This window comes from Lithobates pipiens, unplaced genomic scaffold (genome assembly GCF_037356315.1).
Source record: "Lithobates pipiens isolate NorthernLeopardFrog02 unplaced genomic scaffold, aLitPip1_a1.2 Scaffold_13, whole genome shotgun sequence".
Lineage (NCBI taxonomy): Eukaryota > Metazoa > Chordata > Amphibia > Anura > Ranidae > Lithobates > Lithobates pipiens.
Genome location: NW_027507718.1, coordinates 195426231 through 195452977, shown reverse-complemented (window position 1 = coordinate 195452977; position 26747 = coordinate 195426231). Strand labels below are relative to the sequence as shown.

Sequence of the window (26747 nt, the reverse complement as noted above, 5' to 3'; positions counted from 1 at the left end):
GCACGTCAACCCTATGTATTGTGGACCGATAGCGGTCCTTACAGAACAGCAGACTGTACTGCACTCAGGCCTATGTACCGTAGCACCCTATACCAAGTTACCAGTCCTTATAAGAACTTTTGTGGACCAAGCAGGTTGTGTGTTAGTGTTTAGCAGACTGTGCGTCAGTCCCTATACCGCTGAAGGACTGCTGCAGTATAGGGCAGCGGTCAGCAGTAGTGCACGGCAACCCTATGTATTGTGGACCGATAGCGGTCCTTACAGAACAGCAGACTGTACTGCACTCAGGCCTATGTACCGTAGCACCCTATACCAAGTTACCAGTCCTTATAAGAACTTTTGTGGACCAAGCAGGTTGTGTGTTAGTGATTAGCAGACTGTACGTCAGTCCCTATACCAATGAAGGACTGCTGCAGTATAGGGCAGCGGTCAGCAGTAGTGCACGGCAACCCTATGTATTGTGGACCGATAGCGGTCCTTACAGAACAGCAGACTGTACCGCACCCAAGCCTATGTACCGTAGCACCCTAGACAGACCAAGTTACCAGTCCTGATAAAGAGCTTTGTGGAACAAGTGAGTTGTGAATGATTAGCAGACTGCAGCAGAAGGGCAGCAGTCAAGTATAATATTCTTTCTATATTTGGAAGAAAGAATATTATACGTGTACAAGCCTATTACCGTACCACTGATACCAGTCCTGAAAAGAACCTTTGTGGAACTAATAGTAACAGCAAGTCTTTAAAATTATCCTCACTGCCTGACAACACTGCTTCCTGCCTGTCCCTATACAAATTGGCAAAAAAGAGTAGGCTGGAACGATTAGCTGGAACAGCTCTTTTGTGGACCTGATAGTAACAGCTAATGATGATGATGATGATGATGATGATGAAGAAAGACTAATCTGGCTGAGCTGTCCCTAAAATAGCAGCATACAGCGCTCTGTCCCTTTATCTAAACTGACAAAAGAAACTCAGGCTGCTGACCTAACACCTATACCAGTCCTGAAAAGAACTTTTGTGTACCAAATAGCTAGCGTTTTCTCTGTCCCTACTCCACACAGGATCCTTTCCCTACAGTGACAGAAGAAAGAATGTAAAATGGCCACCGGATCGGGTGTATTTATAGGTTAGGGGGAATGTCCAAGTGTCCATGAGCTGTCATGTCTCAATTGGTTGTCCTGTAACACATGATAAACGTGTCACGAAAGGTTAAAGTTCTTGTATACATTAAACACGTAAGTCCGCCGGGGCGAACGACGGAAAAAGGCGTTCGAACCCGCGGACGGCGAAAGTCGGAAATTCGCCGCGAAACGACCGCCGGGCGAACCGTTCGGCCATCACTATCTGTAAATCAAAGTGAATGGGTAGCAGCTTCAGCTGCCCACAGTTAAAATGGATGCAGCCAGACTCGGTGGAGGGAGATTTCTGCAGAATATTTGGCAAGTATAGAATCGCAGTATATATAAAATATGCAGTATTTGGGGTGGAGCTTCACAATGGCTAAAATGTTTTTATTACGAATTGTGTGAGCAGACCTTTTAAAAAATAAATAAAAATAAAATAAAAAAATAAAAAAAAACTGCTGTTCTAGAAAAAAAAATTTTTTTTTTAAAACCTTTTTTCTCCTTGAGCGTCTCAATCTTGATTGTGGGCATGTAAAGCCCACCAGAACTCTTTTCCAGGATAAGGTGCTGCTGACTACCCAGCATGCACCTCCTGATCTCGCACATGAACATTACACACTGGGTATAGCCCGATACGCATGGGTGGCGATGCCCACTGGCTCCTGGGAATGATCACACATCTCACAAGACCAGAGGCGCTGCAGGTAATGATGTACATCGCTGAGGCCCCTGAAGGAGGAAGAAAAAAAAAGCAAGAGACCCTAGAGCTAGGAAAAAAGCCAAATGAGACTGTAACCATTGCAGCAAAAAAATTCTGGGTGGAACTCCACTTTAACCCTTTCGCCACCAAGTCCATTATACGGACCTGGTGTGTGTGTGGGGGGGGGGGGGGGGGGGTGTTATATACATAATCCGGTGGCTGGATTGTGTGTGAAGCTGACAGGCAGACTTCTGTCTGTCGGGTGAGAGCATTTGTGCATCTCCGCTGCCGCCCAGTCGCATGCGCACACCCCCCTCGGATCTGGCGCCATGCTTACTGGGCTCTGCTTAGCCGCCCGTGCTCTCTATGGCGAGTAAGGAGATGAGTCCCCCGCCCCCCCCCCCCCCCCCAAGAAAGCATCTGACGTCACTTCTGGGTCAAGCTCTTGGGTGTCCCTGGCTCGTTATGCAATCTGCATTGCAAAATGTCAAGTGGATTACAAGGGAGACATTGGTGGTCTTGGACCCTGCATATCAAAGAGAACTCGTCGCCTACAAATCATTACATAATGGACTGTTTGTCCCCTATGTGAAAAAAAATGTGGGTAATTTATTGCATTTTTTGCGGTTAGTGTATGATTGATTTATTTATTCTGAAATTTGGTGTATTCTAGACCTGTGCGTAAATATTGAGGGACATAAAAAATTGCAACTATCACTGTTTTATTCTCTAGGGCAGCGATGGCAAACCTTGGCACCCCAGATGTTTTGGAACTACGGTTCCCATGATGGCCATGCACTCCGCAGTGTAGTTGGAGCATCATGGGAAATGTAGTTTAAAAACATCTGGGGTGCCAAGGTTTGCCATCACTGCTCTAGGGTATCGTTCAGAAAATATTATGTATTTGTGGGTTCTGTGTAATCTTTAGGCCTAAAATGCTTTAAAGTGTGCACAAAACAGCTCTGGCAGCAAAAGGGTTAAAAGGCCCAATAGTGTTGAAATGAGCAGGAAAGGTTTAGAACCTCCTGAGGATTTTAATAGGTCGATCACCTCTCCTGTCGATCATGATCTCTGGGATAGGCAATATGAGTAAGGCTGGCCATACATTATACAATTTTCTTCAATTTTCCTTTAGATTTACCAAAACCATATAATACGAAGTCATACCTAAACTCTTTCAAATTGCATGCAGTCAGGTAGACTTTTGTACTACATAGGTAAAGGTATAAATCTAAAGGAAATTGAGCAAGGAAATGGAGCAAGAAAATTGTATGACCAGCCTAAGACTCTCCTACTCAGCAAAAGCTTTACAAAGTTTTAGGAACGTATACCTTTTCAGTCGAAAATAGCAGGTTGGGTGGTTGTTGCTTCATTGCTAACTTAAATGATCATCACATGCTTTCAAAATCCATAAGTTTGTTTTAAAACCACTGGGTGGTGCTATGATGTTTAAATTCAGTACATTGATCCCCCAATAAAAAGGTTTGATGAATAAAATTCAATGTGTACTACCAAACATTAACTATACTGCATATACTACTGCTGAAGATTGGAGTCCTGATCCTTAGATTTATGTCTTTGAAAAGAAAGTAGCATTTCTAACAGGTTCCTTCTTATAAACTTAAAACTCCTGCTGATACACCTACACACATGCACTTTAACCCCTTGCTGTCCACCTAACTAGATGTACGTAATTGATGCATTACCCCCAGGTTTTATTTATTTATTTATTTTTTTTGCCGGACTGCTTTCAAATAGCGGTTGATTCGCACGAGAGGTGTCCCCCTCCCGCTGCTTCCCGGTTGTCTCCCAGCTTACCTGAGCCCTTCAGTAAGCCTAGAGCTGATCCCATCCGTGTGATGCCTGGGCAGGAAAATTGCCCCTACTCAGCTCTCTGTGCCCTTGGACCTAAGCAATGTCTGACGTCACTTCTGCCTTTCAGGCTTAAAGGGATTTTTTAACAGATTCCCGACCGGCGCACGACTATGTACGTCGGCAGAATGGCACGGACAGGCAAATTGGCGTACAGGTATGTCCTTTTAAAATTGCCACCGTGCCATCGCGAGCGCCGTTCGGGACCTCGGAGTTGGACCGTGGTTCCCGCGGACTCTATCGCCGCGGGGATACCCATGATCGTCTCGTGGGGAGGGAGATGCCGATGTAAACAGCATCTCCCTGTTCTGCCTAGCAACAAGTGACACTTGCTGTAATCGGTGATACTCCCTGTGATTGGAGCAGAGATCAGTGATCTGTAAATCACAGCCACGCCCCCCAGTTAGAAACACCCCTAGGACACACTTAACCCCTACACTGCCACCTCCTGGTTAACCCCTTCACTCCCCATGTCATTTACACAGGAATCTGTGCACTTGTATAGCACTGATTGCTGTATAAATGACAATGGTCCCAAAAATTTCCGATATGTGTCCGCCATAATGTCGCAGTCACAATAAAAAAAATCCCTGATTGACACCATTACTAAAAAAAATAAATAAAAAAATATATAAAAATGCCCTAACTATCCCCTATTTTGTAAACGCTATAACTTTTGCACCAACCAGTCAATCGCTTATTGCTATTATTTTTGGTAAAAAAAAAAAAAATGTAGAATACAACGTATCGGCCTAAACTGGGTTTGTGTGTTAGTTCCCCCCCCCCCCCCCCCCCCCCCCAAAATAGTTTTATAGCGCAAAAAATAAAAACCGCAGAGGTTTCCAAATGCCAGCAAAAAGCTCTATTTGTGGGGGAAAAAAGGTAACTTTTGTTTGGGAGCCATGTCGCACGACCGCATTATTGTCAGTTAAAGCGACGCAGTGCCGAATGGCAAAAAGTGCTCTGGTCTTAATCCAGCAAAATGGTCCGGGGCTTAAGTGTTTAACCACTTGCAGACCGGACCATTTTGCTGGTCAAAGACCAGACCACTTTTTGCGATTCGGCACTGCGTCGCTTTAACTGACAATTGCGCGGTCGTGCAACGTGGCTCCCAAACAAAATTGACGTCTTTTTTTTTCCCACAAATAGAGCTTTCTTTTGGTGGTATTTGATCACCCCTGCGGTTTTTATTTTTTGCGCTATAAACAAAAATAGAGCGACAATTTTGAAAAAAACGCATTATTTTTTACTTTTTGTTATAATAAATATCCCCCAAAATATATAAAAAAATATTTTTTTTTTCCCTCAGTTTAGGCCGATACGCATTCTTCTACATATTTTTGGTAAAAAAATCGCAATAAGCGATTATTGATTGGTTTGCGCAAAAGTTATAGCGTTTACAAAATAGGGATAGTTTTATAGCATTTTTATTTAATTTTTTTTTTTTTTTTTTTTTTTTTTTTTACTAGTAATGGCGGCGATCAGCGATTTTTATTGTGACTGCGACATTGTGGGGGACCCATCGGACATTTTTGACACATTTTTGGGACCATTGTCATTTATACAGTAATCACTGCTATATAAATGCAGTGATTCCTGTGTAAATGACACTAGCAGTGAAAGGGTTAACCAGTGGGTGGCAGTGTAGGGGTTAAGTGTTCCTAGGGGTGTGTTACTAACTGTGGGGGGGTTGGGCTTTCATTTAGTGAACACTGATCTCTGCTCTAATCACATGGAGCAGAGATCAGCGTCACTAGTTGCTAGGCAGAATGGAGAAATGTTGTTTACACAGCATTTCCTCCATTCGGCCGCTCCGTGAGACGATCGCGGGGATGCCCGCGGCGATCGAGTCCACGGGTCCCGCGACCGGACTCACGGGGGTCCCGACAAGCGCGGGAGCACGCCGCCGGCGGCGCACTCCCGATGGCAGGGCGGCATTGAATATTGGACGTACCTGTACACCAATATGCCTGCCCGTGCCATTCTGTCGACGTACATCGTCGTGCGCTGGTCGGGAAGTGGTTAAAGTCTAAATTACTTTTTTTTTTTTTTTTTTTTTGGCTGTAAATGATACCACTGTTCGACCCCAGATCTCTGAATAAAAAGGACCAGTCATGCTTATTTCTATTCCAAGGAATGTTTACATTCCTTGTAAAAGACATTATTTTTATACTGTCACTTTATTTTATTACTAAACTAAAATAATTGTAAAGCGCCCCCATCCTTACGTATGCGTTCGCTTCTACATGCAAGCTCGGAAGTTGCAGTGTTCAAACCACAGGTGAGGTATATCACCTTGATCCTTGGAGCGAGAGCAATAATTCTACAATAAGACCTCCAGCTCAACGGGTAACGTGTGTGGTTAAAAAAAATAAAAAAACATGGTATGCAACCGTTCGCTTTTATTTTTTTTATTTTTTTTTTGTTTGTTTGTTTTGTTTACATTTTACCCACAGCAATACTCGTAGGCTTACCTGTGTAAAAAAAAAAAGAGGTGTACATCTTCACTGGTCTCAGGTTATGATTATCTGGTCAGTGATTCGACTTATCGATGCATCAAGATTACTGATGGTTTCCATCAAAAAATTCAGATTTAGAAGATAAGGACATAGAATAGTCCATGGTATCAGGGAGGCATAGGAATGGAAGGATGGAAGAATCCATGAATAAGGAACGAGGAACATCAGAGGTAGAGGATCCCCTGTGCTGTGTATATGGCAGGGTTTGGGTGGTAATGGTCTCCTCCTGGAGTCCAGGGTTGGTGATGTCATTGTGCTTTCTGTATAAACATATTTTATTAACCACTTGCCAAATGCCGTTATATGTCCTCACTTTGTGGATGGATACCGTTATGGCAGCAGCTAGCTGCCATAAACCCAGTATCCCCACGTTTGGCTGGCGGTCTGCTACAAGATGTGGTCTCTGTGGCGGATTCACCGCAAGATCACTTTTTATTGGCGGTGGGGAAGGGCTCCCCTCCGATGCCCTCCGCTGCTTACCGGAGCAGTCGGCGAAGGTCATCGGTCCACTCGGTGGCTGTGCATGGAGACGAGTGAAGGGAAGATGGCCCTCGCTCGTCTCCCTGACACTGCAGGGCAAATACGCCGTCAAAACATCGCTTCCGCACGTTAAAGGGACATTTTTATTTTCTTTTTATTGCATTTTAGCGTAAAGATCTGAGGTCTCTAACCCCAGATCTCATATTTAAGAGGTCCTGTCATGCTTTTTTTTTCTTTTCACCTATTAAGGGGTGTTTCCTTGTAATAGGAATAAGACACAATTTTTTTATTTTTTTAGCACGGTAAAAAAAGAAACATTTTTTAAATGCACTCTGTCCTGCCGGGCTTGTGCGCAGAAGCGAACGAGTAGCGCCCGCGTATGAAAATGGTGTTCAAACCACACATGTGAGCTATCGCTGCGATTGGTAAGAGCTGGTTTACACAGGGGTAACTTGACTTCCAACGTGACTTTTGTAGGCAACTTGGGGCGACTTACAACACGACTTTAAGTCGCCCCAGGCCAGGCAACTTTGGCCATGGCCAATCAGACAATGGGCTCTCAAGGGGGAACTCCACGCCAAATTAAAAAAAAAAAACGGCATGGGTTCCCCCTCCAGGAGCATACCAGGCCCTTAGGTCTGGTATAGATTTTAAGGGGAACCCCCTACTCCAAAAAAAGCGTGGGATTCCCCCCAGATCCATACCAGACCCTTATCGAGCAAGCGCCCCCCCTCCTGGACCGTACCAGGCCGCGTGCCCTCAACATAAGGGGTTGGTGCTTTTTGGCCCCCCCACCCCAAAGCATCTTGTCCCCATGTTGATGAGAACAAGGGCCTCTTCCCGACAACCCTGGCCATTGGTTGTTGGTGTCTGTGGGGGGCTTATTGGAATCCGGGAGCCCCTTTAATAAGGGGGCCCCCAGATCCCAGCCCCCCACCCTATGTGCATGAGTAAGGGGTACATCGTAACCCCTACCCATTCACCTGGGGAAAAAATGTCAATAAAAAACACAAGTTTTAAAAGTAATCCGCTTCGGGGGTCTTCCTACCTGCATCTTCTCCCGGGCTCCTCTGCTGTCTTCTTGCAGCTTTTTTACTAGTGGAGGAACCCGGTCTCCTCCTTCTTCCGCAGCGACTTGTATAGTTATAGGGTGTGGTCATCGGGTGATGTCACATGGTGACCTCGCCCCTTTGGGGTGGGGTCACAGTGTGACATCACCCGGGGACCACACCCTATACCTATACAAGTCGCCGCGCGCAAGCCACTACAGCGGAAAACAGCGCCGGGTCAACATTGGAAGAAGAGGGAAGAAAGAGACCGGGCTCCTCAGCTAGTAAAAGAGCTGCAAGAAGACAGTGGAGGAGGCCGAACAGAGCAGAGAAGTCGTCAGAAGAGCTTATTAATTACTTTTTAAAACTTGTAAAACTTGTGTTTTTTTTTTTTTTTTCCCCAGGTGAATGGGTAGGGGTACAATTGTACCCCTTACTCATTCACATAGGGTGGGGGGCTGGGATCTGGGGGCCCCCTTATTAAAGGGGGCTCCCAGATTCCGATAAGCCCCCCCGCACGCAGACCCCGACAACAAACGGCCAGGGTTGTTGAGAAGAGGCCCTTGTCCTCATCAACATGGGGACAAGGTGCTTCGGGGTGGGGGGGGCGCAGGGCGACCCCCTTCCCCCATAGCACTAATCCCCCCCCCCCCATAAGGGTCTGGTATGGATTTGGGGGGGGGGGGGCTGTTTTTTTCGCCGTAGGGGGGTTCCCCTTAAAATCCATACCAGACCCAAGGGCCTGGTATGCTCCCAGAGGGAGAACCCACGCCAGATTTTTAAAATGCATTTGGCGTGGAGTTCCCTCTCGAGCTGATAATCCTGTGAGAGTCGCCTCAATATAGACAGTGATCTGACCTGAAGTCGGAGCGACTTCAGTAGTGTGCATTAAGACAGCTCTCATTCACTTACATTGATTTTTACATGTAGCGCGACTTGGGGCGACCTGAAGTCTGATCTGAGTCGCCCCTGTGTGGACCGGCTTACATTAGAGATCGGCATGTAAATACGATGAAATAAACAAGTAAGCTATGAACAGGGAAGCAGGGTTGCCATAGAAACGTTAGATTGAGAAGGCGGCTTGGTTAACAGTACAGGAAGTGCTTGATATAAGGGCGGAAATGCACTCCACTGTGGACTCAGAAAACAATACTTAAATACTTAAGATGCCGCTGCCTAACCCCTGGAAACAAGTTTTTTTTTAAAGTTTCTTTAAACAGTAAGTAATATGCGATTTGGGCTGGATTACAGTGGCTATAGTCTAACAATGACTTATTATAATGGACTAAATGAAAAGAAGCATCAGAGTGGGAGAGTTTACTTCCTCTTTAATATAGTTGTTGTGTTTTTTAAATTTTTTTTATTTTATAGTACAAGTGAACTGATTAAAGGTTTGCTTTGTTTAATGTTTAAATGTAAGAAATTTTCTGTATCACTTATTACTGAGGGCTGCTCTCACACTGGAGCGGGCAGGCGTTGACGGTAAAACGCTGCTAGTGTTAGCAACGCTTTACCGTCATTTTAGCAGCGCTATTCGGCTGCTAGCGGGGCACTTATAACCCAACTGGTGGTCGAAGAAGGGGTTAAATGCACCTGTGAAGCGCTGCTGCCAAATAACATTGCAGGCACTTCAGCAGCGGTGCCCATTCATTTCAATGGAGTGGTGGAGGAGCAGTGTACACTGCTCCCAAGATGCTGCTTGCAGGACTTATTTTTTTTATTTTTTTTTACGTCCTGCCAGCGCATCTCCTCATTGTGAAAGCATTTAGGCTTTCACACAGACTGCAGGGGAGACGTTTTTGAAGGCAATTTACAGGCACAAAAGCGCCTAAAAACTCCAGTGTGAAAGGTGTCTAACTTAGATTTTATGAGATGAAGGAAAGAAAAAAAGGGGGGGGGGGGGGGGAGAACAGCCTAACATATTGGCCCAAAAAAGATCTGCATCATATTGGCCGCCACAATTTCTAAATATCGGCATCGGCCAGAGAAAAACCCATATTGGTTAACCTCCTAAAAACATTATCTTTCACAATATAAAAAAACTGGGCTCACTTTACGTTTGTGTGTGTGTGTGTGTGTGTGTGTTTTGTGTTTTTTTTTTTTTTTTTTCCAAATAAGTGTGGGGGGGGGGCGGCATACGTCTGGCTGACTGGGCAATCAATTTTTCCAGTCTTATGCATTGATGCCACGTCAAACACCCTAATCGCGATGCAGCGATTAATTTCAGCACCCCTAGTAAAATATCTCCTAAACCTATATGGTGTAGGAGATATTCACCCTGCATGTAGCTGCTGACGTCAGCGGCACAAGCACTCTGAAGGTCTAGCATATCAACAGAGGACTCCTATGTGGGAGTGAAGTCATCAGGGCTGTGAGTGGCCGGAGCCTTGAAGCCCGCAAACCTGTAAAACACTGGGGGAACATGTCAGCCCCATCAGCTTTGACAGGCACATTATGCTATTGTCTTGCAGAGGAGTTGCGCATGTTCGGTATCTATTTACTCGGCACAACATCATCCATTCACATTATCCTCAAATTACTAATTTTAGTGTTTGTGAACAAAGAGGCACCCACTAGATGTTACTGCATTTAGGCTGAACTCCCTCTTATGTTCAGACACAAATTTTAGGTAAGGTCATTGTAGCTAGGTTAACCATTTTCAAACCGGACCATTTTGCAGGCCAGTGACCAGACCACTTTTTGCGATTTGGCACTGCGTCACTTTAACTGACAATTGTGTCGTCGTGGTGCGTGGATCCCACAAATAGAGCTTTCTTTTGGTGGTATTTGATCACTCCTGCGGTTTTTATTTTGTGCGCTATGAACAAAAAGCGACAATTTTGAGAAAAACGCATTATTTACTTTTTGCTATAATATCCCCCAAAAATGTGTAAAAAGAAAAAATATATATTTCCTCAGTTTAGGCTGATACGTATTCTTCTACGTATTTTTGGTAAAAAAAAAAATCACAATACTTGATTGGTTTGCGCAAAATGTATAGCGTTTACCAAATAGGGGATCGTTTTATGGCATTTTTATTTATTTTTTTACTAGTAATGGCGGCGATCAGCATTTTATTTATTTTTTTGTGACTACATTATGGCGGACACATCGGACATTTTTGGGACCATTGTCATTTATACAACAATCGGTGCTATACAAATGCACTGATTCCTGTGTAAATGACACTGGCAGTGAAGGAGTTAAGTGTGTCCTAGGGGCGTGTTACTAACTGTGGGGGGGGGGTGGGCTGTGCTAGTGAACACTGATCTCTGCTACAATCACAGGAAGCAGAGATCAGTGTCACTTGTTGCTAGGCAGAATGGGGAGATGCTGTTTACAACGGCATTTCCCCATTCTCCTTCCCTGTGAGACGAGCGTAGGTATACCCACGGCGATAGTCAGCAGGACCCGCGACCGGACTCACGGGGGTCCCGACTGGCGTACGCACGCGATGGCACTGCAGCATTTTCAACTGGACGTACCTGTATGCCAGTTTGCATGCCCATGCCATTCGTACAGCGTCGTGCGTCAGTCGGGAACTGGTTAAATAGACTCGTCCCCAAATTGGTCCATCCTGATCAGGCGGGGTTTATAACCAATAGATCCACCAGTACAAATATTAGAAGAGCTTTCTTAAATGTACAAACACCAGTAGAAAATGGGGATCAATGGTTTATATTGTCACTAGACGGGACTAAAGTCTTTGATAGTGTGGAGTTGGGATATATTTGGCGAGTACTGGAGAAATTTGTATTTGGCCCTTCCCTGATTGAATGGATGAAAATGCTTTATGATGAGCCCAATGCAAGATTAAAAATGAATAATGAACTATCGGAAAGGATAGAACTGTAGAGGGGAACAAGACAGGGGTGCACATTGTCCCCCCTGCTTTGTCATGGAGATAGCCAAGGGCACCATTGCCAGAAGGAGCTTGGAGATAATAGGCTTCTGGAGGAGGTCGGGAGAAGAGAAATCGCGCTGTATGCGGATGATATCTTGCTCTTTCTGGGAGATACGGTTCAGTCATTGTCGATGGACATCGTGGAGACATTTGGCAGTTTTACCGGGCTGGAGATAAATTAGGGGAAATCTGAGCTCTTCCCAATAGATCCTGTTAGAGATGTGAATACCTGAGAAACCCCAGCTGGCAGTAGTAGAAGCCTTGAAATATCTGGGGATAGTTATAACAAGAGACCCTAATCAATATACAAGTAAAAATCTCTGACCGCTTTTGTTTAGATTTAGGAAAAACCACGATTTATGGAAGTGCCTGTCGCTTTCAGTGGCAGGTAGATGTAGCTTGATAAAAATGATTTGGTTGCCTCAATTGGTGTACATACTGAATAATTCCCTGGTGTGGATACCCTAAAAATTTGTTCAATAAAATCGAGAGCCTGTTTAGGGAATTGATATGGAAAGGGGCACAGGCCAGGATACGCTTGCGTATACTGCAGATCCGGAAAGAGGGTTTCTCCTTACCCAACCCTGAGTACTATTCTCTATAATCACAATTGCAACAGCTAATGGGATGTGGCGATCCACATGCAGTTACACCTAATGGAAAAAATTTAACAGGGGCTCTGCACGATACAATAATTGAAGTATTGGAGGCAGTCTCCTTTTGTTATAAATATCGAACAATTAAAATATCTAGGATATGGAAAACGGTTAAAAAGTTGATGATGAAATACGAAGGATTATATATATATATATATATATATATATATATCTATCTATATCTGTATATGTATATGTGTATATATGTATGTGTGTGTATATGTATATATATATGTATATATATATATGTATATATGTGTATATATATATGTATGTGTGTGTGTGTGTGTGTGTGTGTGTATGTATGTATGTATGTGTGTATGTATGTGTGTGTATATATATATATATATATTGCACCGAATGGGTTTTTTGGTGCCGAAACCGATACCGAAAATGAAAAATACACTAGGCCGAAAACCGATACCGAAAATGACTGTTTTTAAAAAATATTTTTATACAGGAGGTGGTAAGAGACTGGGGACACGGTACAGGAGATGGTCAGAGACTGGGGACACGGTACAGGAGATGGTCAGAGACTGGGGACACGGTACAGGAGATGGTCAGAGACTGGGGACACGGTACAGGAGATGGTCAGAGACTGGGGACACGGTACAGGAGATGGTCAGAGACTGGGGACACGGTACAGGAGATGGTCAGAGACTGGGGACACGGTACAGGAGATGGTCAGAGACTGGGGACACGGTACAGGAGGCATGCCCCATTGCAGCCAGTGTGCCATTTTGCAGCCAGCCTGTGCACTGTGTGCAGGGAAGAGAGCCGCTTCCGCCGCCTGTTTGATAACAGCGCCGGGAACATCACAGCTTTCATTTCAATTGCTGTGTGTTCCCGGCCGTGCGCCGTCAGACGCAGCCCCTCCCCCTTGTCCGGGCACTTTGATAGACAGGTCATCCGTCCAATCCTGCGGATGATCTGTCTATCAAAGTGCCCGGACAAGGGGGAGGGGCTGCGTGTGACGGCGCACAGGCCGGGAACACACAGCAATTGAAATGAAAGCTGTGATGTTCCCGGCGCTGTTATCAAAAAGGCGGCGGAGGTGGCTCTCCTGCGCTATGATGGGCGTCACCAGGGGCGGGGGGCGGAGCCCTGCCCCCCACCCAGGCCACGCCCCATTTTCGGCTCCATTATCGGCCGCTTTTTCTCTTTCGGCAAATTGCCGAAAAGGGCATTTTCGGCCGATATGTTTCGGCGGCCGAAATTTTGGTGCATCACATATATATATATATATATATATATATATATATATATATATATATATATATATATATATATATATATATATATATATATATATATATATATATATATATATATATATATATATATATATATATATATATATATATATATATATACACACACACACACTCTTTGGAATTGGGAAAATCGGAATCAAAAGTTTGAGAATACCCTTAAATAAAAAATAAAAAAAATCACTGAACTGGGAATGTTAATATATCACAGAATGCATACTATACTCGCCTACAGATAGGTCATGCTTTAGAAGCCCAATTTAAGTGCCACCCAGTGGAATGGAAAGAAATACCCCTTTTTGAAGTATATACTTCGGGTGGGGCCTACCAAAGGCCTAATCTCAGAATTATACGTGCAAATAAGTAGAGGTCAATGGGCAGGAGACATTACATTCTGTAAAAGTTAAATGGAATCAAGATATAGGAGTAATAAACCAGGACCAGTGGAGGAGAATTTTAGAGTTGGGTCAGTTGATATCGTTTTCCCCCTCACAGAGGATATCACATTTAATGCAGTTAAACAGAGCCCATTATACCCCCAAGCGTTTGGAAAAAGACCCCATGATTACTGCCCCAGGTGTCCAGTTTGGAAACCTCCTTCATATGATGTGGAGATGCCCCAGACTGTTCCGGTACTGGGACGGAGGGACTAACGCTCTGAAAGATATGTTTGGAGTTAGGCTGGAAAAAGATGCCGCCTACTGTAAAAGATTGGATAGATACAGTAAATGAAACCCTTCCTAAAGAGATAACAGCTTATGGAAGGAGAGGTAACCTCAAGGAGTTCGATAGGCTGTGGAGACCCTGGTTGGAGAGAAATAAAAACTAGGAAAATAAACATGGGTACCGGTAGGGGGAGAGGATAATGGAAATAAGGTATAAGTACTGAGAATACAGGGGGGGGGGGGATTTGGGGTAGGGTCCATTTCAGAACCTTTTTCCACCCTTAATGTAACTTATAAACTGTACAACTCGGTTGAAAAACAAAACTGAAATCTTTTAGGGTGGGGGGGGACTAAAAGAATGCAGTTGCAGAAGTGTACACACCCTCTTATAAATGAGGATGTAGCCGTGTTCAGGATTAAACTATCACATTCAATCTCATGTTAAAAATGAGTCAGTACACACCTGCTATCATTAAAAGTGCCTCTGATTCTACAGCAAAAGCCATGGTCTGCAGAGCGCTTCCAGAGCATCAGAGGCATCTCATTGTTGGCCACTTCAGTCCCAGAAGATTTGGCTGCTCAATGACAGGCCATTTTTTTTAAATATGGCACTGCGTCACGTTAACTGACCATTGCTTGGTTGTGTAACACTGTACCCAAACAAATTTGACTTTGAGCTTTCTTTTGGTGGTATTTGATAATCTCTGTGGGGTTTTTTTTTTCCCACTATAAACAAAGAGCAACAATTTATATTATATTTATATTATATCCCTTTTTATTTTTTTTAAAGCCATTTTCTTTATCGTACATCATAGGACACGGAGCCTTAAGTATTTACATAGTTACATAGTAAGGTTGCATAAAGACACCAGTTCAACCTGAGTGTCTACAATTGTCCCTATCCCTGTACATTGCACACTCACATTGGTCCCTACCCTCAAGGAGCCTACAATCCAAGGTCCCCATTCGTATACTAGGGCCAATTTTGGACAGAAGCCAATTAACCTACCTGCGTGTCTTTGGAGTGTGGGAGGAAACCGGAGTACCCGGAGGAAACTCTCACAGGGAGAACATGCAAACTCCAGGCAGGTAGTGTTGTGGTTGGGATTCAAACCAGCGACCCTTTTTACTGCTAGACGAGAGTGCTAACCACTAAATCGCTGTGCCACCCTGATTTACTTATTGGTTTATAGCTACCTTCAGGTGTTGACACTGGCACACCCAATAGAGTAAGTTGACTCCCCTGTATAACCCCTCCTCCTTCCAGGAATACCTCAGTTTTTTCACCAGTGTCTAAAGGTGTTGGCACGAGTGGTGAAGATGTGCTCTGCAGAGCTCCAGGAGGGATCCATGCTGGATTTAAAAAGCCTCCACAACCGGATCCATCCCACCACTGCGGCTCCATTATGGTACCCGGGCCTCGCATAGAAGAACGAGGTTTTGCCTGTAACGCTTCTCTTTGAGGGTTGGACCCTAGGAACCAAGACTTTTTGGTCTTGCTACATTACCTAATGCTGTCCTGAGGGGTGCTATACATGGTCCAAAGGAGTGGAACCCTATTAAAAAGGCCCCAGTCTATGAAGGTTTAACCCCACTGCGATGGGTGAAGTTTGGATCTGTCCGTTTACAGCAGTATCCTGCAGCGAGGAAAAGGTACGAGGAAAGCATAGGAACCGCAAAGTCCACCTATGACTTTTCTTTCAATTATATTGTAAAATGCCTTAACTCCTCTAGCGGGAGTAATAGTGCATAGACCCGGTTTTAAATCTGAGTTCATAGGGATACATTTTATGTTTAACCACTTCCCACCCGGCCATTGCATATATACGGCCGGGTGGGAGCCGTCTACTCCTGATAGGCCGTTCAGGAACGTCCTTCAGGAGTAGCGGGATCGCGCTCGCGCAGCGGCGCGATCCCGATGTGCTTGTGTCACCCGGACACGGCACATCTCAGATCGGCAGGAGGGCTCTGTGATTGGCCCTCCTGATCACATGACGGCCGTGTCCAATCACGGCCGTCATGTGATGTAAACAAACAGCCGGTTGCTAGGCAATCGGCTCTCCTCTCCTCACACGGAAGTCACCGCTGAGGAGAGGAGAGCAGAACGCTGCAGCCGGCTGATGATCAGTGAGTATGGGCTGCTTTTTACAGCTTTTTACTCACTGATCATCAGTGTAGTGTAAACACACAACACACCACACAGTACAAACACAGTCCCCACACATGTCCCCAAAACATACATGTCCCCAAATAATAAAAACACATGTCCCTAATAATAAAAACATGTCCCCCACATATGTCCCACTAAAATCACATGTCCCAATGATTATCTGCACACATATGTACGTGATCACCTGCACAGATATGTACATGATCATTTGCGTACATATGTCCGTGATCAAACAAACCAATTATTATACACTTAACGGAATTTTTTTTACCAAAAACATGTAGCAGAATACATTTTGGCTTAAATTTATGACAACATTTGATTTTATTGGATTTCTTTTCAAATAGAAAAAAGAAAATATTGTTGTTTTTCCAAATTTCCGCTATTTTTGCGCTTATATCGCAAAAAAAAAAACGGAGTCGTGAATAAATAACACCAAAATAAAGCTCTATTAGTGCGAACAAAATGATAACAATTTCATTTGGGTACAGTGTAGCATGACCGCGCAATTGTCACTGAAAGCGCTAGAGCGCTGAAAGCTGAAAATTGGGCTGGGAAGGAAGGGGGTGAAAGTGCCCTGTATTGTAGTGGTTAAACAAGCATAAATGAAAAGCTGACAAAACGACTGTAAATCTCCTTTCCCGCCCCACCTCCTGGAAGCAATTGATGGTGCAACTGCTTCTCACACTTCAGACCCTGTATACGTGACTGAAGATGCATTTTCCTCTGCCCTGCAGGGCTTAGAAGGAAGATTAGCTGCTTTAATCTCATCCTCCATTAACCACTTGGGATCCGCGCTATTGCCAAATGACGGCATTAGCGCGGATCTACTTTTCCGGGACTACGTCTATTGACGTCGTCCCGGGTACGAGCGGCCTGCGCGCGCCCTGAGGGGCGCGCGTGGCGCGCTCTGTGATCGGCGAGTCCGTGAGACTCGCCTGATCACCGATCCGTGTAAGGGGTCGATCAGATAGAACGGAGCCGGTAATCGGCTATTATTCCTCCTCGCGCTGACAGCGCGAGGAGAGAAAAAAAAAGCCGATCACCGGCGGCCGTGATCGGGACATCAGTCCCGATCACGGCCAGCAATACAGCTGACCACCTGCCCCCTGCCAGTGCCCACCTGCCCACCGCAGTGCCATCCTGAATAAAAGTGCCATCCAGCAGTGCCATCCAGCAGTGCCACCCACAGTGCCCACAATGTGCCTCAAAGGTGCTGCACCCCAGTGCCGCCCATCAGTGCCCAGCAGTGCCGCCCAGCAGAGCCACCTATCAGAGCCACCTATCAGAGCCACCTATCAGTGCCACCTATCAGTGCCCATCTATCAGTGGTACCTATCAGTGCCCATCCGTGCCACTTATCCGTGCCACCCATCCATGCCATCTTATCTGCGCCCATCTTTGCCCATCGGTGCCGCCTTATCTGTGCCCATCGGTGCCGCCTTATCTGTGCCTATTAGTGCCGCCTTAACTATGCCTATCAGTGCCCACCAGTGCAGCCCATCAGTGCCCACCAGTGCAGCCCATCAGTGCCCACCAGTGCAGCCCATCAGTGCCCACCAGTGCAGCCCATCAGTGCCGCCTAATCAGCGCACTTCAATGAAGGAGAAAAATGACCCGTTTGCAAAATTTTATAACAAACTATTAAAACCTGATGTTTTTTTTTTTTTTTTTTTTGCATCTTTTTTTGTTTGTTTAGCAAAAAATAAAACTCCGAGCTGTAACTAAATACCACCAAAAGAAAGCTCTATTTGTGGGAAAAAAATTTCATTTGGGTACAGTGTTGTATGCCCGCGCAATTGTCATTCAAAGTGCATCAGCGCTGAAAGCTGAAAATTGGTCTGGGACTGAGGGGGGTTTAAGTGCCCAGTAAGCAAGTGGTTAAAGGATAAGAAGCATGCTAGATTCCTCTCTCCCCCTCCAAACCCCTTACCAGGGCGACAGTGGGGACAGGATGAGGTATTACCCTCAAACGATCGGGAAAAACAAACCGTTTACGCCTCTGCAGAGGAAACGATTGAAGTTTCAGCTTCACAATCTGAGGTACAAATCCTTATGGACATGGTTCGCTCCACTTTCATGCTACCCCTATCAGTCAGCTGAAAGTCTGGTTTCTTCTTTGGGTTCCTTGAAACTTTCACAACCAGTACATGCGTTTCCAGTCCACACATTACTAGATAAGCTTATGTATACCGAATGGGATCATCCGGATAAGCATTTTCTCCCTCAAAAGATTCTCAGTTCTCTATCCTATGGAGGAAGAATTCACCAAAAATGGAAAGTTCCAGCAGTAGATGCTGCGATTTCCAGTGTAAATTTTTTTTTTTTTGTAAAATCTTTGAGTTTTTTGGTGACATACAAAATTGCCCACACAGGGGCCAAACATTTCCCACACAGGGTCAAACTTCCAAATGTGGCAACAGGCCACAAAAAGACACATTACATAACATATACTCTGCCTCTGATGCAGCAACCGACCGCAACAGGGCAAATCAACACAAACATAACCTTATCTATCTATGCCCCACTGTTGGGAGAGGATATTGTAGGATAATTCGTGCTAAGTGTTAAAATGACCCGATAAGGTGTCATAAGAGCAGGTGGGTCAGCCTATAACCGTACTACATCTATAACTATGAACTATGGGTTATTCACTACATCCGTTGCCGTAGTGTTATCATCCAACCAGCAGTTCCACACCTTCTCAAATTTCTGTGGGCAACCCCTGCTCAAGTAGGTGGCCCTATAGAGGGGCAAGCTAGCGTTCACCAGGTTTTTCCAGAATTTGATAGAGGGGGGAGACTATTGTTTTCCAGGTCATGGTGATGGCGTTGCGTGCATAGAGTAACGGGGATATGAGTGTTTTTCCTAGCCCTGAGGATCGACATTTGCTCCACTAGCCCCAGCAGACAATATTTAGGATCGTAAGGAATACTAACCTCCAGCGGTGTTAACTATCACCAGGAGAACCTCTTTCCAAAAGCATACAATCGCTGGACAAGCCCAGAAAATGTGAATGAAGTCTCCCGGCTGATAGGAGCAGTGCCAGAATGCCGGGGAGTGTCGGCGACATCTGGTGCATTCTGTGGGGCGTGTAGTGGGCTCTGTGTACAATTTTGTATTGGACCAATTTGTCCCTGGCCGAAACCAAAGGGGAGAACGGAAAATCCCAGATCTCCCTCCAGTCATCATCCAGCCCCGGTATGTCCACCACCCATTTCCTGCAGAGGGAGGACAGCTCGGGGACGGCCGCAACCAGTAGGGACCCGTAAATCTGAGACCTAGGTTTCTCCAAGTCTTTTACCCGAAGGATGGATTCGAGCTCAGAGTATTCCAGTACGACCGGTTGTCCCAAAAATTGACAGCGATAAGCATGCGCGATTTGAAGATAACGGAAATGGGTCCATGTAGGCACATTAAATTTATCACGCAGGATATGAAAGGGAGTGAGTTCCCCGTTGGTAACAACATGCTTGAGCGTCAGTATTTTACACTTGGCTCAGGCCTGAGGGTCTTGGATGGTATTAAACTGTGGAAGGCTAGGATTCAGCCACAGGGGGGTGTGAGGAGACCAGGAGTTCGGCAGGGACGCCCTTAAGGCCTCCAGAGACCCCACTATAGCTGCCTCCAGGACCGTTGCAGCATTGGTCAAGTCCGGCTGCAGCCACCAGTGGACGGTTACAAGCTGAGTGGCTAGGAAATATTTGTGACAGTCAGGAAGAGCTAACCCTCCACTACCCACAGGCCTGGTGAGCGTGGTGTATTTGAATCTGGGGGACTTGGGTCCCCAGATGAAGGAGAGGAAAAGTTGTTTCAGAGAGTTAAAGAAGGTTTTAGTCAGCCATTGTGGGGAGTTCCTAAATATGGATGTAAGTTTGGGAAGGACCTTCATTTTAAGTAGGTTTATGCGGCCAATAAGAGAAGGGGAGATTGCCCCACACCTTTTAATTTGGACTTGATTTCTATCAGAACAGGTTCAAAATTGAGCTGGACAAAGTCCTTGTTCTCTCTTGAAATGACAATACCCAAATAGGTAAACCTATCCACCCATTGATGCCTGGTGGAGGATGGTGAGGTCCTGGCTCCCTCATCCACCGGAAAGAGCTGAGATTTATGCCAATTCACCTTCAACCCATTGAAGGCAGAGAAGGCATCCATGATTCCAAGTGCGCCCCGCAGAGAGTCACCAGGATCATTTAAAAAAAGCAGAAGATCATCCGCATAGAGGGCCACTCTCTCCTCCAGCCAGCCCACCCGAAGACCACGGACCTCGGCCGAACTCCGAAGAGCCTCAGCAATAGGTTCCATGGCTAGGGCGAACAAGGCTGGGGAGAGGGGGCACCCCTGCCTGGTGCCCCGCTGCAGGGGGAACGAGGGCGTCAGGGAGCCATTCAGTTTAATGCATGCCATGGGACCGGTGTATAGTGTACGTATCCAGGCAATAAACCGCAGTGGAAAACCCATTCTTCTAAGGACCTCCCACAGATAAACCCATTCCACTGTATCAAATGCTTTCTCCATATCAAGGGTGGCAATGGTCCTAGTGCCTTGATTATCATGGGGGGCATGAATGTTAAACAATCTACGGATATTGATGTCAGTGGACCTACCTGGCATAAAGCCTGTCTGATCGGAGTCAGAGATTTGATTACTGTATTGAGTCTAGTGGCCAGAATTTTGGTCAATATTTTTAAATCACAGTTCAGCAGTGCTATTGGCCTGTAAGAGGCGCACTGCTTGGGATCCTTATTAGGTTTCGGAATGAGAACAATATGGGTCTCTCTCAGAGGCTGGCAGGGAGCCTTGTTGAAGACAGGCTCGGTACATCTGAGCCAGCCTGGGGGCAAGCAGCTCCACGTGGGCTCTATAATACTCTATGGGTAGTCCATCCGGCCCCAGGGTCTTTGCTGGGAAAGACCCGATGGCTGTCATGACCTCTTCTGGTGTGATCTCCGAGACAAGGAGTAGTCTCTCCGTGTCAGAGAGCCATCCCAGTGCCAGCGTATCTAACAACGAGGTCATTGGTGTGGGGTCAAAGCTTTCAGGGAGTGAGGAGACATACAGAGAGGAGTAAAACCTGGTGAAGGCAGTCAAAATATCCTCCGGAGAGGTAACCAGTGTCCCTTCTGCCGTGAGTATTTCTGGTATAATCGCTAAAGGCCTGTCCTGCTGCGCCAGCATAGCTAGCAGTTTGCTGTTCTTATCACCATATTCAAAGTGTTTGTCTGCTGTCTTGTATTCCAAGCCTGGTAGTGTCTGAGACATGGAGGTGTAATTCCCGCCTAAGTGATGAGAGGCGCTCAAAGTTGGGGACCGTTGCCGAGGCCTGAGTCGGAGCCTCCTCAACTTTGAGCTGCAAATCAGACACTTTGTCCCCAAGTTCTGCTCTAACAGCCGCCACTGCAGAGATATACTGCTCCCTACCATAAGCTTTGGAGGCATCCCATGTCACCCCCAAGGAGGCTGACCCCGCATTGCGCATCCAGTAGTCCTGCAAGGAGGGAGAAACTCTATCATGGACTGCCGTGTTGTTGATCCAATGGGGCTGTAGCCTCCAGAGGGCTTTATTCTTAGTCTTGGTGGTCCTAACAATCAATTTAAGGGGGTGGTGATCCGATAAGCCAGAGGGAAGGTAGCTAGCCTCCTGGACGTTAGCCAGGAGGAGGTCATTAGCAAACGCCAGATCAATACGGGAGGATGTTTTAAACGTGGATGAAAAACAGGAGTAGGTTCTATCCTTGCATAGTTACGTAGTCAGGTTGAAAAAAGACACAAGTCCATCCAGTTCAACCAAAAAAAAAAAATATATATATATATATATATATATATATATCACACCAGCCCATATACCCAATTCTATACCCACAGTTGAACCAGAGGAAGGCAAAAAACCCCAGCATAGCATGATCCAATTTACTAAAGCAGGGAAAAAAATTCCTTCCTGATCCCCCGAGAGGCAATCGGATTTTCCCCGGATCAACTTTACCTATAAATTTTAGTACCCAGTTATAATACGTACACTTAGGAAATAATCCAGGCCTTTCTTAAAGCAATCCACTGAGCTGGCCATAACCACCTCTGCAGGGAGTCTGTTCCACGTTTTCACAGCTCTTACTGTGAAGAAACCTTTCCGTATTTGGAGATGAAATCTCTTCTCCTCTAGACGTAAAGAGTGCCCCCTTGTCCTCTTTGTTGACTGTAAAGTGAATAACTCGACACCAAGTTCCCTATATGGACCCCTTATATATTTGTACATGTTGATCAAATCCCCCCCTTAATCTCCTCTTATCAAGAGTGAATAAATTCAGTTCCTCTAATCTTTCCTCATAGCCGAGTTGCTCCATGCCTCTTATCAGTTTTGTTGCCCTTCTCTGCACTTTCTCCAGTTCCCCGATATCCTTTTTGAGAACTGGTGCCCAAAACTGAACGGCATATTCCAGATGAGGTCTTACTAATGATTTGAACAGGGGCGAAATGATATCTCTCTCTGGAGTACATACCTCTTAATACAGCCATCTCCACACCTCCCGAAAGTCCGTTGCCTGGGCCCACACACTAAGATGAGGTTTAAAAGTCGATTGTGGGGAGGGCCTATCTAGATCACGGGACAAGGTGGCGTTGAAGTCTCCCATAAACGGGACACATGCCGGGCAATGCGGAGCCAACCTCTCATATAAGCTATACAGGACGTGGATCTGGCTCGGAGGAGGCAGATAGACGTTAACAATGACATATTTCTTATTATAAATGCTCAGTACCACCATGGCAAATTTCCCCTGGGGGTCCAGATGAACCTCCTGGAGCACGCAAGGCACTTGCTTACTAATCAGTACTGATACCCCTCGAGAGTACGAGGAGTAGGTCGCATGTAGCGCCCTTTGCACCCAGGGTTTTTTCAGAGCTAGAACCTTGCTGCCGGTTAGGTGTGTTTCCTGCAGCAGGACTATGTGAGGGTTATGTAGTTTTATATATTGAAATAACAGAGACCGCTTATATTTGAAGTTGAGTCCCCTGACGTTCCATGATATAATAGTCAGCGACTCAGTATCTGAGGGAGCCATCATGGAACCTCAGGGGGAAACAAAATAAGGATGATCTTAGATAACCAGGAGGTGCAGGCCAACCCAAATTCAGTACACATATTCAGCCATATTCGAGCAGCACTAAATGCAAACTTAGCTTTTAAGTAAGAAAACCCCTCCCCACAAAACATATAAAACCCTACCCCAACATCATACGAACCAAGGTCAATGACCAAAACATTAGGCCATCGAGCCATACAAACCAATGCAGGGTTTCTTCCCAAAACTTCAAAATCTTCAGGTCACTGAGACCCCTGTATGGTGGGCCACAGAAGAGTACAGTCCTTCCCGGTAGAATCTGTATCAGTTCCGGAAGGGGGAGTCCAATCGTGTGTGTGGGGGGGGGGGGGGGGGGGGAACTGAGCGAGGGAGAGTAAACGGGGGGTGCGTCTAACCAAAAAGTGGGGCAAGTCAATGGTCTGCAGTGGAGCTCCTCAGGCAGGAGTAACGGCACATTATCCCGCAATGCAAGATAAATGGGTAATCAGTAAGGGCAAAGTAGGACCCAATGGGGAGGAAATAGCTGGGGACAAAGAGCAAATGATGCCAGGGGTTCACTCGGGTCAATTTTGTAATGAAGAAGAGGAAGATTTGTCTACCTCCCGTCGCTCACGCTCAGCTACTCAGTCCTTCCGACCACACATGTTCAACGGGCATCCAGCCACGCCGCTGCAGCCTCCGGAGTGTCAAAAAAGCAGGTGTTATCACCATCAGAGATTCGTAACCTGCTGGGATACAGAAGACCAAAATGAATTCCTCTTTCTCTGAGCCGGCGTCTCGCATCAGTGAAGGACTTGCGTCTTTGCTGTACTTCCTGAGAGAAATCTGGAAAAAAAGAGAAGTTTGGTGTTCTCATATTTGATTTCAGGCATGGTACAAGCCGCCGCCAGGATGCGGTCCCTGTCACGGTAATTTAACAGCCGTAGCAGAAAGGGGCGCGGAGGTGCCCCAGGCCTCGGAGGGAGTGGTGGGACCCTGTGAGCTCTCTCCACCACAAAGGTGGGCGGTATCTCCCCCAGGTTGAACAGGGTGGACAGGAGTTTCTCAGCAAACTCAGCGGGTCTAGGGCCCTCAGCCCTTTCAGGCAGTCCAATTATGCGGATATTATTTCGCCTGAGGCGATTTCCAGTATCTATCGCACGGTCTTGTAGCGCTTTCACTTGGATCTGCAAGGCCTTTACCTCTCTGGAATCTGAGCGGACTGTATCCTCTACTGTGGAGAGCCTATCCTCCACCTCAGCGACACGCGAGCGGAACTTATCCATGTCCTAGCGGATGAGGCCAACATCTACACTCAAGAAGTCGATCTTTGCTGTCAGTTTCCTTACAGGATGTTATGGCTGCTAGGATCTCTGCACCCGCGGGGGCCTCCATCACCCCCGAGTCCGCGACCACCCGCGAGCCGGACGCCATTACCGCGGTGGACCGCCTTGAAGATGAGGCAGTAGTCGGCGGAGGGGCACGAGGGGAGCTGGAGCCGGACTTGGAGCAGCGGGTCTTAGGGCGGCCCATCCGAGGCACACCCCGAGATGCAAGAGGGTCCTGGTGAGTCTTCAAGCCGAGAGCTGAGAGCCTGCGCCACAGCAACAAAGTAGGGGCTGTAGTGGTGGTGTGCCAGGTCAGGAGCAATGTCTCTCCACCAAAGGGCAGCAGTCCAGTGGGCGGGCGCCGGTCTTGGGGTAGCTTACAGAGGGGTAGTCCACTTCCCACACAGGAATGGGGTCTTCAGCAAAGCACAGCCTTCATGGGGGGGACATAGGGAGGGAGAGGGGTAGTTCCAGGGCACAGGATGATACTCGGGAGGGCACAACAGTATCTCCGCCCTGATGCTGAGGGTGGATGATGAAACCGGGGGCGTAGGCCTCAAGATGGTGGTAGGCCCCGGGAGTGGAGATCCGGCCGCGACCCCGCATCGATCAATCGGACGGCCAGGCTTCACAATTTTAGGTGGGGTGGCTGCAGCTGATGCCCATCAGCCCCTAGGATGGGTCTGGAGTCCCCTCAGGTGCAAGGGAAGGGAGGATGGCTCCGGTTTGTCTGGCCTCAAGATGGCGGCGGCCACGAGCTCCTGGGAGTAAACACCTCTCCTCCCGTAAGTCCTCAAAGCCTTCTCACCATTTTGTGTCCCCCAGGGGGGCGGCAGCCGATCCGGATGGTGGTGATGCTCCCTAATGCGCCGGATCGCGGCGCCCGAGGATCACGGAGGCGATGTAGGCCGCAAGATGGCGGCGGATCCACAGTATGAAGAATCAGCCACAGCCCTGTAAAGCTGCAATTGGCCAGCCGGGCTATTCAATTTCTGCTGGGATTTGTGCAGGGGGGTGGTCAGGCTATATAGGGAGTTTGGAGCCTCTCCATGCGCTAGAAAGGCAGGATGGATGCGGATTAGTACAGGATCAGCGGAGCTCCTCTAAAGCACGTCCTTTCTCGGCTACATCCGGACACGCCCCCCCAGTGTAAATAAAAGTTTAATGTGTCCAATAGACAATACACAAATGCTAAAGGATCCAACAGATTAAAAGTTGGAATTCCTGTTAAAAGGCTTTTTTTTTTTTTTTTTTAACCAGGTAGTTGCTCAGCCTGCAATTGCAGCTATAAGCATCTGTCAGTCCTTAAGACCAGTTCAGAGGTCATTAACAAGCTCTCTGCACAGCAGGCCAGTGAGTTGGCCAATTTACCAAAAGCATTGTTTTGCTGTGAATACTATAAAGGATTCTATTCACCCGGTGTCTCGCCTTGCACTTGTGCTAGTACACATGCGTAGGACCCTTTGGCTAAAGGGTTGGTCTGCCGAAGCACCCTGCAAAAACCTACTGTCTAGTTTCCCATTTCATAGGGAGCGACTATTTGCATATATTTATCCAAATCCAATTTCCAGTGGAAAAAGTACTCTTGCCAGTCAAAAGAAAGTATAAGTCCTTCATTTAAACTGACTCTCCTGCACCAAGCACATCTGCCTCTAGGCAGTGGTGACTGCTTCCACCGTCAGATTCCAGAGGAAAATGACAGGGTCAGGCCCAGGCTCCAAGGAAGACCTGGTGCCGCAAGACTGCAAAGCAGAATACTAAAACCTCTTCACGAAGAGGCGTTTCCCCTCACCAATGTGGGGGTAAGACTTCTGCATTTCAAAGTCTGGCAGAGGGAAACTCAAGACGGATCTGTCTCCACAGTGAGTCTAGGATACAAACTAGTTTCGTGATTTTTTTATTTATTTTTTTCCCCACCATCTCACTTTCTGATCTCAACCGTTCCCAA

General features: G+C 46.5%; 1 protein-coding gene across 2 annotated transcripts in view; it reads left to right on the top strand.

Moving 5' to 3' along the window:
- Window positions 1-26747, top strand: part of CNOT6L (CCR4-NOT transcription complex subunit 6 like) — a 174846-nt gene that overhangs the window by 95982 nt on the left and 52117 nt on the right. The window lies entirely within an intron of this gene.